At 34.0% G+C, this 16893-nt stretch overlaps 1 pseudogene; it reads right to left on the bottom strand.

The window, feature by feature from the left end:
* Positions 1 to 232: 232 nt before the first annotated feature.
* Positions 233 to 16893, bottom strand: part of LOC106007956 (large ribosomal subunit protein uL30 pseudogene) — a 43518-nt pseudogene continuing 26857 nt past the window's right edge.

The following is a 16893-nucleotide window of genomic DNA, read 5'->3' as shown; positions in this document are numbered from 1 at the left end:
ATGGAAATGTGGTTTCATATCTGTATAGGAACTTGGGGAACTTTATATAAACATGCTTTGGTTCTAAGTAGGGGACAGTTTTTTGTTGATGAATTTTGTTCTTGACCTTTATATTAATGACATATCCCTTCTTTTTCTGAATTTGATGGAAGAAGCTAGTAACTTTGCAGGGGGAAAGAGCAGACACTTTATCAATTGACTAGATCATAAGTACCAGGGTAGATACCTTCATTCATCTAATAAGCCTGTTGATCTGGTACTTTCTATTTCCAGCATCTCCACCTTCCACAAAATGGGTGGTCGTTTTCTTCCTTCTACCTCATGGAGAAGATAATTTGAATGGCTACAGGAAATCACTTGCCTCTTTGTAGCATTTTCCAACAGTATAGATATCACAAATCAGATCCTTCATGCAGATGATGTCATATTTACCAAGCAGTCGAAGAATCAATGAATTATTTCTCAAGGCAGTTTTGCCTCATATTGATCTTTCCATAGCCACCTTTGTACATTAGTTTGTTTACTGACTTCAGGTTTGGGGACCCCCATGAGATGTATGATCCCACAGTCCTCAGCATGTTAACTGAGCCCTTATTGAGTTTAACAAAGGTACCAGTGATGATCTGGCAAAGGCAAAGGAGCTGCAACACCTTGTAGACTTCGGGCTCACACCACTGATATCCCTGATCCGAATGACAAATGCCAATTTGGGTTCTGCAGGTACATACAACTTGCCAGCCTTTCTAGCCATTCTAGCCATTCAAATCTCAGTTCTGTACATCTGTCTATACTCTTTATAAAAGTATCTGGCCTTGTCATAGCTTCCTCCTTGCCTTTGGAAGGATCTTTTGGGCAAACTTCTTTCTCATGCACTTTACCTTCAGCTCTATGAAATGTCTTTGCTTCTTCTTAAGTGTTTGCAGCATGGCAGGAAACCTTTCCTTCCAGCACCTTCCATTGTTCCAGCTGGAAAAGAGTGAAACTGGTAGTTAAGAATCTAATTCTGGATTTTCTTTTGCCAAAGATTCCTCCCATTGAAACCTATGGAATTTTAAAGTTAACACTACCCATCTCCATCTTTCTGCTTTCCCTGGATTTATTTAGAATGGTTAAGTGAATGACTGTGCATGCTCATGATATAAAGTGCCCATTTTTCTTGGAGATGTGCAAATGGAAGCTGCACATTGTCCTTATCATTTGTCCTGCCAAGGAAACTTCCAGACAATGGCTTTCATGATATTCTTGTATTTTAATACTTACTTTTTTCTCTAATTTAGCATCATTTTGATCTTTTGAATATCTAACTTGCTTTTCCTTACAGAATAAATAACTCTGCCTTAGGCTTTGAAATGCCTTTAATTTTACTTTTTGGGCTTTTTCCATTAGTGCTTTTCTATTCTTCAGAATTCAAATTATTTTTTAAAAATTAATTTGTAGTATCCTAGAATTTGTTAATCAATTTGATTATTTCCTATTAATGCTTTCTTAAATCATTATTTTGGCCTCTGTGTCCCTGTATGCTTGCCAATATCCCATTTTAAAGTACTTTTAATAGACTTGAAAATTTCTAATCCATGCATTTAACCAGTTTATAAACTTCTTACATAACCTACATACATCTGGAAACTAATGACATAACCTCACACATGAAAAAAATTATAAAATAAAAGCAAAAATGCCTCGCCACCAATTTAAATTACAGACCTGGGAAGCTATAAATAGCATTGTTAAAAATCAGCTATGGTGTTTCCTCCTACTGGGAATTTTAGAGGCTTTTGAGTATATGTCACTGAAACTTGATTGTGTTCTTCAAAATCCTACATTCCAGATTATTCTGGCTGTTGCTATTAGGAAAGAAATATAACTCTCAAAAATGCATTTCTGAAAAGACTGAATTTGGAATATAGTGTAGGATAATAATTAACAATCTGACTATTTTCTTTAAGTTGAAACAATAGAATTTCTTTATGAATGAAATCATTTTTGCTACTTATAGCATTAACATAACATTATTACTTACAGCACAACTTGCTATACATATGCAGTTAAATGTATCATTTAGTACTTTCAGTTTCTAAATAATTATGACAAATATAACAAAAATTGTTATTAAGACAGGAAAAAAAATCTGCTGTAGGTAAATCTCTCAGTCTACAACAATGAAATAATTTATTTTTAATTTTGCCTTTGCTCTGATCTCTTACTATATCTGAAGGAAAAATGTTTCTAGGGAAACTGAGTTTTTTTCTATTTCTACAATGCCAACTTTGAAACAATCAGCTGCATTGTCAAGGCAAATGGTACCAACAATAGCTACTCACATTTCACTCCAGTCTATTATGGCTTGTGCCTAGATGCTCCCCCCAAAGCTTCATGCACTAACAGGTGGGACTTGTTCAGAGCTCTAGACTTTGATCTAGAGCATATGATCTTGGGATTGATTCATGGTGCAATGCTAGAATCAAGGGCACTAGGATTAAGGGTGTAAGTGCTACCTGCCCTAAGTAGATTGGATAAGATATAAAGGATAGAAAGAGCTGTGGTTGTCCCTTGCTTGCTTTTGTACCTTCTGCCCACCATGAACTGTTTCTCCTCTGCAATGCCTGTCTGCCATGACACCTTGCCTTGGAGCCAGCTGATGATAGACTTAAACCTCTATACACTGTGAGCTAAATAAACCTTTTCTATCTCAACTTGTAGGTGTTGGGTATTTTGTCCCAGAAATAAAATCAACTAAGACACATGTCCCACCAAAGAGAATTATTGCTTCATGGTAGCATGACTGCTGCCCAGGTCAGTTATTCTTTAGTTGAAAAGTTGTCCTCCTGGAGTTTCAAGAGATACAATACTTTTGAAATTTTTAAGAAAGAAGTATTTTAAATTTCAAATATTTCCTTTTAATAGATCAAGAATCAAACCTAGTTGAGTTGAATTGCAGAATTTTATGATGAGTACAGTCTTGATTTTTGCCTTTTGTTCAGTTGTTTCATCTTACCTAACATTTATTGTTCTTGTTACTTTAAAAAAAGTCCCAGTTTTGAGATGATAAGAATGGATAAAAAAGAGAATGTGAAAGAAATTCCTATGAAACTCCCTATGAATGGAAAATTGAAAGCTCTTCTCTTGTGAAGAAGAGGAAATATGTGGGTGTCCCTGGTCACAACCTCTCCTGGTGATCAACTTGATGGGAAACTATGGTAGACTTAGCCACATAGGTGTAGTGGGGATGAAATGAATGAATGTGTGTTTTGAGGTTAGGGCTAAATGCCAAGTCTGCTTTTTCCTTTCTTTCTTATATCCTGGGAAAGTTGCTAAACTTTTGGAAAGCTTATGTGATAAGTGTGATCCTCTGTCTACCTGGTGCCTCCTCCTTTTATATTCAGAGTAGCTGAGAGAGTCCCAGATGCCTGAAAACTTTACTCGTGTGTTGCATACTTCTCAGATACCTAGTGGTGCATTTAGAAATGATGAAATAAACCACCAAAATGAATAGGTTAATAGGAAAATCAGAAAGTGTCTGAGACTAGTCAAGGGATGGAAGACTGGCGGTAGAGAGCAGAGTGGCTAGACCGTGTGAACTGAGATCACAAAATGGCCTCACTTTGTTTCAGAAGTTCCAAAGTAGAACACTTAAACATGCAGGGCCTATGCATGTTCTGAATTGAACTTTTTTTACTGAGCCAAACCACAGGAACCACAGTATCCTGGAAACTTGTTTGCTCTTGCTGCATTTACAACTGCTGACTCAAGAATTAATAGAACACGTATAGTAACTATTTGCCTCCACCACTCATAATTTGTGCAAAAGAACTTCCACAATTGTGGATTAAAACTCTATCCTTTCCCTCTTTTTCTCAGAACACACTCCAGTTACCACTATATACTGTATCTCTCTAGTACTCTGATTCCTCAATCAATCCCAGATAAACAAATTATGTTCAAGCCTGATGTTTGGTTTCATGTCAGATGTGTTGTCAACCACATAAGAGACTTAATATGGACTCAAGATTATTCTTACACCATGAAAAATGTAAACCTTTCCCTGTTATCTAATCCTCAGAAGGACAAAAGAAGAGATTTATTTTATTTTATTTTATTTTATTTATTTTTTTGGTACCAGGGATTGAACTTGGGTCCTTGAGCTTGTGCGGCAGGCGGTAAAACCACTGAGCTAAATCCCTGGCCCAAGAAGAGATTTTTTAAAGAGAGATAGCACTCCTGGGAATTTGGTCTTTGATTAGATGACATCCTAGTTTTCAGGCTGAGGTTTTTTTCTTGTACTCTCTTTATAATGTACCTATCCATGAATACCCACACATGCAAACATACAATTTTCTTACCATAAGCTTCTTTGGTTTCCAAATACATACATGAAATGTTGATAATCCAAAAAGTTAGAAAATATCTCATTTAGTTTGCATTTTTCACTCTACATGGGCAATTGAAGATGATCTACAAGTTAAGTGAATTGCCAAGGGTCACAGATCTGGTAACCATAAAACTAGTGCTATATGAGAACATTTAATAACCATGTCGGTATTTATTTGTCTGTGAAAGAGTGATAAAAACTATTTGTTTTTTTTTCTTCATTACAAATGTCAAACAAGTTTCTTTATTGTATCTTCAGAAAAATAGTGCCATTGTGAATCTGCATCACTATGAGCAGTCATGCTCCCTGCCACTAATAGTTCACAATTAATTTGAGCATTGGAAATGCTAGTTGTAAATTGAAATGAGGATAGATGTCTCCCAGCTTTCATGTTATGGCAGTTTCCACAACCACATGTCACTTAATACTTTCAGTAAGAATTATGGGCAAAGAAGCTTGACAAGCATAAAATGTTGAATTATTTAAACAATTTATTCCCTAAACAAATTAGCATTTTTCTATCATAAAAATCCATTCATTCATTCATTCATTCATTCAGCTAACACATCTTAAGCACCTATTATATACCAGGCACCTTCCATCTTAATAGGACATAAAAAGAAGTTCCAAGTCATTGGGTGACCAAGAACCGCCTCACATTTACAGCTACCTGCAGGTTTCCAGACTGCTGCATAGATGCTCCTATTTTCAGAAGTCTTCTCAGCTGGTCGGAATTCCTCCCAAGACCCCCATAAGCATAGGAAGTGTAAAGTATGGCATCCAGATTAGGGCCAGGAAGTTCTTTGACTTTCCAGTCCTAGTATAGTATTATGCATATAGCAAGTTCAAAACAGCTACTGAAAAAAATGATACATAGAGGGTATTAAATATGACTTTCCCTAGAAAGTAGATAAGGTTCTGATTCTTTACACATGATTTTTTGGGAATCAGGCACTTCAATTTCTGGTAAGTTAAGAAGTTTTCTATATCTGGGTTTGTAATCAGCAAAATAATTTTTCCTAGAAAAAGTAGATTAAATCCAGATGAAAGATGGGAAATGTAATTATTTTATTATACACTACACCATTAGAGTCTTAATATATTCCCAGTAAAAATAGATTGTTTTGTATGAACTATGCAGAGAGCTAGAGTAATTTTATGGAACACAGAAACTGCTTCTGTAATAGACCTGAAATCAGATGTAATTCAGAATTTAGAATTTCCAGGTTTTGAAAAGATAATGTTATTTGTACACTGTAAGTTAAACTGTATCTTCTGAAATATCTAGGCCAGAAACTAAAAACAATCCCAGGAATTTTTTATCATAAAATGTCTATTCCCAAAAAGTGGAAAATGAAGATTATAAATTTGTGTCATGTTAGTTTAAATCAGCCTTTCTATCTGCCAAAATAGTAAAGAACTGATGAGGTTGTTAACAAGTGAATGACAAATCCCCCTTTGGTTTTCGGAAATTCTTGGATTTTAGAAAGGCAGATGAGGACTGTGGATCTGTGCTGCTTTTTCTGTGTTATTTTAAAAATTTGTATCATCTTTTCTTTTTGTTTTTTCATTTTATGAAAAGCTAAAATAAAATTTCATAAAAAATAATAAGAGAATAATATCATTAATGTACTGTGTATCACTATTTTCAAAGTAGTTACTCAGAGGATAAGGCATGGACCAAAGAAGAAACAAGTAGATATTAACACAAAACTTTCTTTCAATGAACTAAAAGAAACAAGTAGTATAAATGAACCAAATAAGTATATATATATATTAAATTATTTTTGAAATATATATAAAAAATATATATTGAGTTTCTCTTATAAGAGAAACCATGAGATATTTAAGCATGTGTCTGACTTATTTCACTTAACATTGTGTTTTCAAGTTGCATACATTTACCTGTGAATTCCTCAAGTTTATCTTTCTTTATGGTACAGTAGTACTCCATGGTGTATAAATACCACATTTTCCTTATCCATTCATCTGTTGACTGACATATATGCTGTTCCAAGATCTAGCTGTATAAACTGTGCTGCTAAAACCATGGTTAGGAATGTGTCCCTGTAATATGATAATTTTAACTCTTTTTGGAAGATACCTAGAAGATGTACAGCAGGGTCAAATGGAATTTCCATTTTTAGTTTTTTGAGGAATCTACACACTGATTCTCATAGTGGTTACTCCTAGTTTACATTCCCACCAACAACAATGTACAAGAGTTCCTTTTCCCCCACATCCTCTCCTGCATTCATTATTATTAAATATTTTGATAATAACTATTCTTTCTGTGGTAAAATGGTTTCTCACAGTAGTTTTAATTTGCATTTCTTTGTTTTTGTTTTTGTTTTTTGAGGCAGGTTTTTGCTATGTAGTTCAGGCAGGTCTTGAACTCACTATGTAGCCCAGGCTGGCTTTTCTTTTTCATGGTGACCCTCCTGCCTCAGCCTCCCTAGTGCTGAGATTACAGACATGTGCCACCACGCCTGGCAATTAATTTGTATTTCTCTAATTCCATCCTGATCTCTAGGTTGGGAATAATACAGGCAGTTTTTGCCTACCTGGTCGATATTTTCAGAAGTTGCCAAATATAGTTAGATTGGAAAACAGGACTGGGTAATTGATCACACCTATTTCTTCTCTGCTGAGCTCCTAACATTACATTGCCTCAGCTTTACTTCCACATCAATAGTGTTCCTGCTCACACTCCTTAATGATTGACTCATTTTCTTAACTGTTCAGTGTTGCCGAGCTGCAGTACTGTATGTTTCCTTTCTTGGAAGGCACAGCTCTCTCAGTAATCTCAGCTACTCCTGGGGGCTTTAAAGCAATATAAATGTTTTCTAAGTTATTTTATATAGAAAATTTCTTCTCTGAACTCCAGACCTATTAATACTGCTGTTTCCTCAGCATCACCACTTGAATGACTAATGTCTTAAAAGCATAGCGTGCCAAAACTGTTTATTATCCTACAACATTCACACCCTCTTGCAGTCTTCTAAGACATTTCTGGTTGTTCCAGGCACAAATAGTTGTTCCATTTTCTTCCTCACCTGTACCCATGTTTATCACTTTATCATTTTTTTACATCTTCCATTAAAACCTGTACTGCCTCTTTATTTTTTGCTTATTTCTTATTAGTTACATGTGTGATATACAATGAATTCTTTCATTGTGAGGAGTTGATACATGTACATATCACACCTTAACCCTTTTTACTTCCTTTCCCCCTCCTCTCCTTCCAAAGGTAGGAATCATGGTTTATAATGCTGAAGTTTAATTTTGTTTGATATTATTTTAGATAGATCACTTACACTTGCCAAGTAATCACTTGATAATCACTTGCCAACATTACAGGAACTACAACCACTCAAAAGAATGATCTAACATGTATCATGGCACATTACAGCAATACTCTTAGAACATTCTCAAAGTGCTCTTCAGAAACCCGGTCCTAGAAACCTCTCTTTAAAAAATTATTTTATATTAATTTATATATGGAATAGGGTGTGCACATAAAATATCCTCTTCTTTGAATTTTTTTTCACTTCAAAGGTTCTGACAATCCTTTAATAAATTAGTTGTTTTGCCTAAAAAGTTATTTGACAGTGTAACACTTTTTTTGAGTGATATCTACAAGACTTAGCACATTGTTAAAGTTTGTATTTCTCCTGATAGATTTTGGAAATATTTTTCTTACCTACTGTTATCTATTGGAATCTACATAAAGAGATAATGTTTTGAAGAGATTCTCCTTGGAATAGAAAGGCCTGATTAAGTATGTTCCCTAAGCATTACTCTTGAGATTTTTGGTGAGCTGCCCAGGCCTGACATAGGCAAGAGACTCTGCCGGCCTTTGAACATTTTGTAAAGGGGAATAGCGACATTTCCTTCACAGAAATGGACCACACATAGCTGCTATGCTTACTGTGCTAGCTGCTGCCGGAAACTCCAGCACTTCCTGGGGTTTCCCTGAGGCCCCACTGCCTGGCAGGACATCAGTGAAAGCTAGTTCATCCCATGCACTGCCCTCTCCTCCAGACAAGAGAGAGTTACTACGGGTTCTTTAAGGTCCCCTGCCCAGATCAACAGTACAAAGTGAAAGCATGTGGGAAGCTTAGAATACAGTCATGACAATATGTTCTATTGTTTCATGAGTTTTCCATCTCCAAAAGTCATCCCCAATGCAGCAGTATCAAGAGTCATAATCTCTAGGAGTTAGAAGGACTACTGCATGAATGGGATTAGGTTCCTTAGTAAGAAGCCTGGACAAGGAATTCACCATTTTTTACCCCCTTTACTCTTTCTGTCATGTTAGGATACAGTGCTCCTCCTGTCTACAGGATGCAGCTACAAAGCATATTCCTAAAAGTGAAGACCAGTATTTTTCCCTACTCCCAGATTTACCTTCTTTTGGAACTTATAATTGAGAATTATCTTTTTAGACAATTTCACCATCACTCAAGCTTTTGTCTTCCTAGGCTTTTGCTTCAGGAATTCTGCTTTTATTTTATATAGTTTTTAATCTCACTGCTCTTAGCCTTCCCTTTCCTACTTTTCTTCATTCATGACAGCCTGGATTCCTTGTGTTTGCCAATCTATTTAGAAATCCCTCTGCTCTTCCCCTAGCACTGGTTCTGAATCACTAATTATTGAATTCATGTATTCCAAATGCTTCTCTACACTTTTTATCTGGGCAAAATAATTCCTGGTTATTCATAACTTAAATGTAAAATGCATTCCATCTTACAGACATCAATAAAATATTATTTTTGAAAACATCTCATCTAGATGCTTTTTCCTTTTATAAAATAGAAATTGATATAAGTACATATTTTCATGTTAAGAGTCTCATTTCACCTCCCTTTGTGTTTTACTGATGTTAATAAATACTCTAAGGAAAAAGACCTGCACCATATGATCCTTCAGAAGCAGCCACTATCAGTTCTTCTACTAATTGTCTCTTAGTTGGCAACTGTTATTTGGTTAGTTGACATACCAATGTTAAAAACTGTATTAGTAAAATTACAAATACCTGTGTACTCCAGAAAGTTAAAATAGTTTAGAGACATAGAAAAACCTTGCATAAACATACTTTTTAAAAATAAGTAAGGTCTATAATCTGAACTTTTATAGAGAGGCTTGATTCTTAATAGGGTTGTGATTAATTTTGGTCTAAGGGGTTTTCTAATACCAGGATCATCAACGACAGTGGTAAAATCCTTCCTTTAGAATGCTATTATATTTGTCCCAATTGAACAATTTCACATACTGTATCATTGCAGCACTTAAAGAGGTAGAGTGAAGACTTCAGTGAACTCTTAGAACAGGTTGAATGATCACCTTAATTGCCGGTTTACCAATAAAATTTTGGATAATAAATGTCTTTGTGATTCATGCAGTTTTCTCTGGCACTTGTTTTTATTATACCTGGAAATGACGTTTTGAGGAAAAGCCAATCCTTTTTTCAAACATCTTTGAAGCTTGTCATTATCTACCAAGAATAACATGAGTTCCAAAAATAATGTAAGAGATGTGAAGACCAAATTGCCTTTCGTTGGTGTACAACACCTTAATTTTTGGTTTATATATAAAACAAAAAACCCCGCAAAATTGGCTTATTGTCGGTATTTCATTATCAATCTATCATCACATTTTTTAGTGGGTGGGAAGAAGGAGGAGGAATATTTTCACAAGCATACTTTAAAAGCTTCTAATTTATGAAGTGGTTCTGAATTTTCTAAAATATATTAATTTTTAAAATGTCAAACTCATTTAAAAAAATAAAAAAAACAAATTATGCCTGAAATATATTTGTGGCGTGAAACTATATTGGAAGTCTTTTTAAATTAAACTTTCCATTTGGAATCACATTCATTTGTAAGTGACAGTGATATTGAGTGTCCTATACCTACTTTCCTCCAATGGTAACATCCTGCAAAACTATAGTATCAGGATATTGACATTGACATCGATGCAATCAAGAGAAAAACGATCACATCACAACAGATGTCTTTCCTAATCCCTTTTCATAGTCGCAACACTTGCTTATCACATCCCTTCTCCATCCTTAATTTCTGAAAATTGGTAATATGTTTCCCACTTCTATATGCTATCATTTTAAAATCATATACCAATATGTCACCTTTAAGGTTTGGCTTTTTTTCAATCCAAGTTATGTTTATCACCAAATTGTTTCTTTTTTTCTGATGAGTAGTATTCCATATGGATACATCACAGTTTGTTAAAACTTTCACCTGCTAAACAAGGCATCTGAACAATTGCTTCCTGTTTTGACTGTTACACATAAAATTATTAGGAGCATTTCTGTATAGACTTTGTCTATACAGAAACATAAGTCTTCATTTATCTAGAATAAATGGTCAAGAGCATAATTGCAAAGTTATATGGTGGCTGTATGATCAGTTTATTAAGAAATTGCCAAAATATTTTCCAAAGTGGCTGTATGTTTAAATTCCTTCCAGCAATATGAATATATGTTCTCCCACATGTTAATCAACTTTTGTTTCTGTCACTATTGCTGCTGTTGTTGCTATTGTTGTTGTCTGAGACAGGGTTTTGCTATGTAAATCAGGCTGGCCTTGAACTCACTATGTAAACAAGGCTGGCCTTGAACTCCTGGCAATCCTCTTGCCTCTGGCCTTGAACTCCTGGCAATCCTCTTGCCTCAGCCTCTGAGTACTGGAATTACAGTCATGCACCACCACCGTGTCCAACTTCTGTCACTATTTTTATTTTAGTATTATGATGGATATATAACGAGAATACAGTAGTTTTAGTTTTCCTCTCCCTAATGAATAGTGTTATTGAACACCTTTTCACTTGTATATCTTCCATCTATTCATCCTTTTCAGTGAAATGTATAATTATGTCTTCTGTCTACATTTTAATTGGATCATTTGATTTTTACTGTTGGAAGGAGTAGATTCTTTACATATTCTAGATATAGAATTTTTGCAAATATTATTTCTCCATCTGAAATTTGTCTTTTCTTCCTCTACACAAGGTCTTTCATAGAACAAAATTTATATTGGAAAAAAAAGAATAAAGTAGTAAGAATGAGAGTACCTCCTTTAAGACATCATACAGCTACATTAAGCAAGATTGTTTAATATCACCAGATGAAATGACACAGGTCAGTGGTGCAGAGTAGAAGACCCAGAAATAAACCCATGCAATTGCTTTTTTTTCCTTTTATGCCTCATATTTTTTATGTACTTTTTATGTCTAAGAATTCTTTTCTTATCCACAGAACATGAAGAATTTCTTCTATATTCTTAAATTGAAGACAGTCTCTTCTATTTCTCCTTGGGAGACACTGATCACAAATGGGAGTTAAATTGTGTCAAATTCCTTTTCTTCATTTATTAAGAACATAATATGATTTTCTTCTTTATCCTGTGAATATTAATTATGCTAATGAATTTTCAAGTATTTATTCAAACTTTCATCTTGAAATAAAGTGCATTTGACAATTATGTGAAATACGAAAAATACTGAATCATAAGGTTTGCTTAGAGTTCTCTAGGGGAACAGAATCAATAGAAAATATATAAGCACAATTGTTAGATAAGTTTACATGAGCAGAAGTGCGAGAGTCCACAATGGTCATGCAAGCAGTTGTTCAGTCCAACAAGATGGAAGACGTAGAACAAGAGAGATCTTGAATGAAGTTCAGTGAGAGAAGAAAGGGTTGGAAGCTTCCCTAAGAGGCACCGGGATGAGCCTCCTTTGAAAGACTGAAGAAACTGGAATCTGAGAACCATAGGGGATGGCAGTAGCAAAAGGTGCACCACCTGCTCAAGCAGAGTGGAAATTTTCCTCCTCCTTCCCCTTTCATTCAGTCTGGGTTGTAAGCCTATTGCAAGTCAGGTGGACATTCCCCCTGCCTCAGTTTGCGTCTACATGCCAGTTATCCCTGGAAACACCATACAGACAAATGCAGGACCATGTTAGACTAATCTTCTAGGTGTTTTTAATCCACTCAAATGCAAGATCCTGAATAACAGTAACATAATTGTTTTTCTCTTTTAGTTTAATTGTCCTTTTATTTTTTTATATTAGCTTCATAAAATAAAGTGTTCCTTGCTCTTCTATTTTCTGGAAGAGACTGAATAGGATTGGTCAATCTTTCTCAAATGTTTCATAGAATTATCCAGTGAAACTATTTGGTGCTGGACATTTATTTGGGGCGGTTAAACTAAAAAGGAAGTTTCCCTAACACTTATAGGACTACTCAACATTACCTGTTTCCTATTGAGTGAGTTGTACTAATTTCTGCTTTTGAAACAATTGATCTATTTTTATTTATTTTGTGAGATTTATGTGTGTAGAATTCTTCAAAGTATTTCCTTATTAGCATTTTTGTCTCTACAGAGGCCTATAGTTCTCGCCTCCATTCACTCTTGATATTTTCTATTTGTGCCTATTTTAGTCAGTCTTTTTAGTAGTTTGTCAATTTCATTAATATTTTCAGATAAACAACTTTTTGTTTCATTGATTTTCATTACCATTTTACTGTTTTCAATTTCACTGATTTCATCTCATTTTTATTATTACTTTACTAGTTTTGGATCTTTTTAAAAGATTTTTTTCCTCTTTTCTAATGTAATCATTTAATGTAGCAAATTTTCCTTTCTGCACTGCTTTAGATTTATCTCAAAAATTTTGATATGTTGCATTCATCTTTTATTTTATTTAATGTATTTTTTGACTTCCTTTAAGATATCCTCTTTGACTAATGTATTATTTAGAAACATAGTATTTAGTTTACAAGTGTTTGGAGATTACCCTATTATGTTTTTGTTTTGGTTTTCTAAGGAGAGTACAGTGTGGACACTCAATATACTCCATATTATTTCAATCTTTTTAAATATTTGTTTTTGTTGTTGTAATGGCCCAAGATAATTTGATATATGTTCCGTGGCTTTACAAAAAGTGTACTCTGTTCTTGTTTGGTAATTGTCTTATAAATACCTATGAGATCCTATTGGTGGATGACATTGCTGAATTCTGTATACTTGTTAATTTCTTACATAGTTCTATCAATTGTTGAGAGAAGAAAGTTGAAGTCTCCAACTGTATTTGTGTTCTGCTAGTTTTCCTTTCAGTTGTATCAGTTTGTGTCGCATACATTTTTAACTCACTGATGCATTCAATAAAAGAGTTTTATGTTGTCCTAGTGGATTGATCTTTATCATTATATAACTTTCTATATCTGTGGTCATTTTTTTTGCTCTAAAGTCTTGTTTTCCTAATTCTAGTGTAGTTTATTTCTTCTTCCTGTTGATTAATATTTCATGAGAAACATTTTGTATCCTTTTAACCTGTTTGTGATAGTATATTTGAAGTAAGTCTCTTATAGACAGTATATAGTTGGATCATGCTTTTGATCCAATCTTCTAAACTCTTTTTCATTATTGGTGTAGTTAGACCACTTATTCTTAATATAATTACTGTTATTTTATGACCTAAGCCAGGAAATTTGCTTTATTTTTACTACTTATTATCTTTTCACTTATCTATTTTCTTTAAGTTACTTCAATATTTTAAAAATTCTTTTATGATTTATCTATAGGATTTTTAGAGTCTCCATATTGCTTCTTTAGTGATTGATCTGGATATCAAATAATTACATATATCATAGCCTTCTGGAATTGACATTTTTCAGGGTTTTTTTTCAAGCATAGACACATTTGCTCAAGGTCTCTTTGCCCTTCTCTACTTATAATTACCCTAAATTATTGTTTCTGTGTAATTTTAGAACTACACCAGTGTAAGAATTTTTGACTCAGATGTTAAGCAAAGCTAAGAAAATCAAAGAGAAGCAGGAAATGCTATTGTACCTAGTCATAATTTCACTCCTACCATACACTTTTTCTCTTCAGAGAGTTCTATTTTTCTTCTATTATTTCCTCTATGCGTAGAAAGTTTTCTTGAGGTATTCTTTTAGAATAGGCCTTCTTGTGACATATCTTTGTAGTTTCCTTCAATCTAAAGTGTGTTAATTTTTCTTCATTTCTGAACAGTATTTTACTGGGTATAGAATTATTTTTGACAGTTCTTTACTTTCAGCATTTGATAACTATGCTAATTTTTTCTAGCCTCAAAGCTTTCTCATGAAAAATCTACTTTTACTTAAATTATTTTTATTTTTGTTTCTTTCCCCATTAAGTTTATTGGTACATTTTAGCTATAAAATACAGTTTCATTCATAACTGGGATCTTGTACCACTACATGAGTATCTTGGTTCTTATTTTTTCCCCTTCCCCTGCCCTCCCTTAACCCCCTCTACCCTTCCATATTTGCAAAGACTTTGTTTACATTTTTTTTCTTTTCTTGTATTTTTTCTTTGCCCTTTTTTTCCTTTCCCCTACACCTCCCACTTCCCCTGCTCCTTTAGACCATTTCTTCCTATTACACAATATCAATTATACATTTTTTAAATTACAATATCAAGATCTAGGAGACATTACCACAGATTTTACAGAATTTAAAAGGATATAGAAAGCATATTACAAAAATCTTTTTTGAAATAAATTTGACAACTTCTAAGAAGTACATTGGAAGACAAATTAACGAAACTAACTCTGGAGGAAATATAAAATTTGAATAGCACCTATTAAAGAAAGTATATTCCTAGCTTGAAAAACTACCTGTATGATAACAGCAGGCTCATATACATTTTCACTGATAAATTATATCAAACAATTAAAGCAGAAAAAAGAAGAAACACTTCTCCCCTCATTTTAGGAAATCAACATTGTGTTAATACTAAAACTGGATAAAGAAAATAGAAGAAAAAAGTATGAACATAGATAGAGATTTGTTTAACAAAACAAACTATTAGAAGTCAGGTCTGGCAGTATGTAGAAAGTGGTTTTGTTATAGGTATGGCAGTGTTGGTTCAGCTTTGGAAGATCCACCCCCAAAAGTCATCATTTTAACAGAAGAAAGGAAAAAGCCATATGACCCTGGCACTAGTTGGAGAAAAAGTATTGGACCAAATTCTACAGCTGTTCATGGTAAAAGCTATCAGGAGACTAGAAGTAGAACAGCAACTTCTCAACAGATTAAAGACATGTACTCCATACTTCCAGTGAGAATGCCTTATATGAATGGAGAAGATACAATGCTTTCTCCTTAAGGTGGGGAACAAGGGCAGATATGCTTACTCTTTATCTGTCCATTAAACTTTGAAACCTAGTCCCCACCAAAATAGTCTGGCAATAAAATGACAGAACTAGGATAGGATTGGGAAGGTAGAAGCAAAATCTTTATGTGTAGATGAAATGATCATCTACAGAGAAAATACTAAGAAATCTCTAGGAGCCCCTAGAACTTGTATTTGAATTTAGCAGGATTAGAAAACACAAAGTATATATAAAAATTCAGGTCTGTGTATACTTGCTATAAATGAAGAATTGGATATAGAAATTTAAAAGTTATGTAGGAGTACAAAGGACCTAGAAAAGTTAAAAAGAAAAAAATAAAAACAGTGTTGGAAGATGTTTAGCACCTAATTTTAAGACTTCTTCTAAAGCTACAGTAATCAAGGCAGTGTTGGTGTAAGGAAAGGCATATAAATCATTTGAATAAAACAGAGACTCTAGAAATAGAACCACACATATATGGTCCACTGAGTTTTGAAAGATTATTTAACATTAGCATTTTATAGAATATAAACTCAATTCAAGAGCCGAGGAGGATATAGTGTTCTCAGCAAATGGCACTAGAACACCTGATATCCTTTTTTTCCATACATGAAAATAACTTGAAGGGATCTATGAACCTAAATAAGAAAGCCTAAAAGTTTAAAACTTTAAGAAGAAATTATAAGGGAAAATATTTATGAATTCAGGGTAGGCAAGAACTACCTAGGATACAGAAAACATGATGTATAAAAGAAAAAATTGATAAATGAGATTCCATCAAAATTTAGAACTTTAAATGATATCATTAAAATGAAAGGTAGTCCTTAAACAGACCATATTCAAAATGCATATAACCTATGACCAGAATATACAAAGAACTCTTACAGCTCATTAATAGACAACCCAATTAAAAAGTAGACATAAGATGATAAATAGCCAGTATAGCACAAGGAATGGTGTGCAAATCTAGAATCAGAAAAATACTAATCAGTACAGTAACAAGATTGAATTATGCACTCATTAGGGAGATGAAGTTAAAAGTTTTAAAAGCCTTGTCATGACTTTCTTTTTGTTGTATTCTCCCCCTATGCGTTTAATTTGTCACACCCAATGGATTCATTCTGCTGGGTTTCCTGGGGTTGTGATCCTCATTGTCTTTTCTAGGGTATTGTCTAAAATTTTTTGGAGTGCTGGTTTGGTATTCATGAAGTTCCTGAGGTGCTCTTTGTCATGAAAGTATCCTATTTCTCCATCAATTTTGAAAGATAGTTTTGCAGGGTCCATCAATCTGGTTGGAGGTTGTTTTCCTTTAGGGCTTGAAATACATCACTCCAAGCTCTTCTTGC

This window comes from Heterocephalus glaber, unplaced genomic scaffold, assembly GCF_053883595.1.
Source record: "Heterocephalus glaber isolate CG9 unplaced genomic scaffold, H.glaber_assembly_v1.0 deba00001509, whole genome shotgun sequence".
Classification (NCBI taxonomy): domain Eukaryota; kingdom Metazoa; phylum Chordata; class Mammalia; order Rodentia; family Bathyergidae; genus Heterocephalus; species Heterocephalus glaber.
This window is presented reverse-complemented; position numbering and strand designations above follow the sequence as displayed.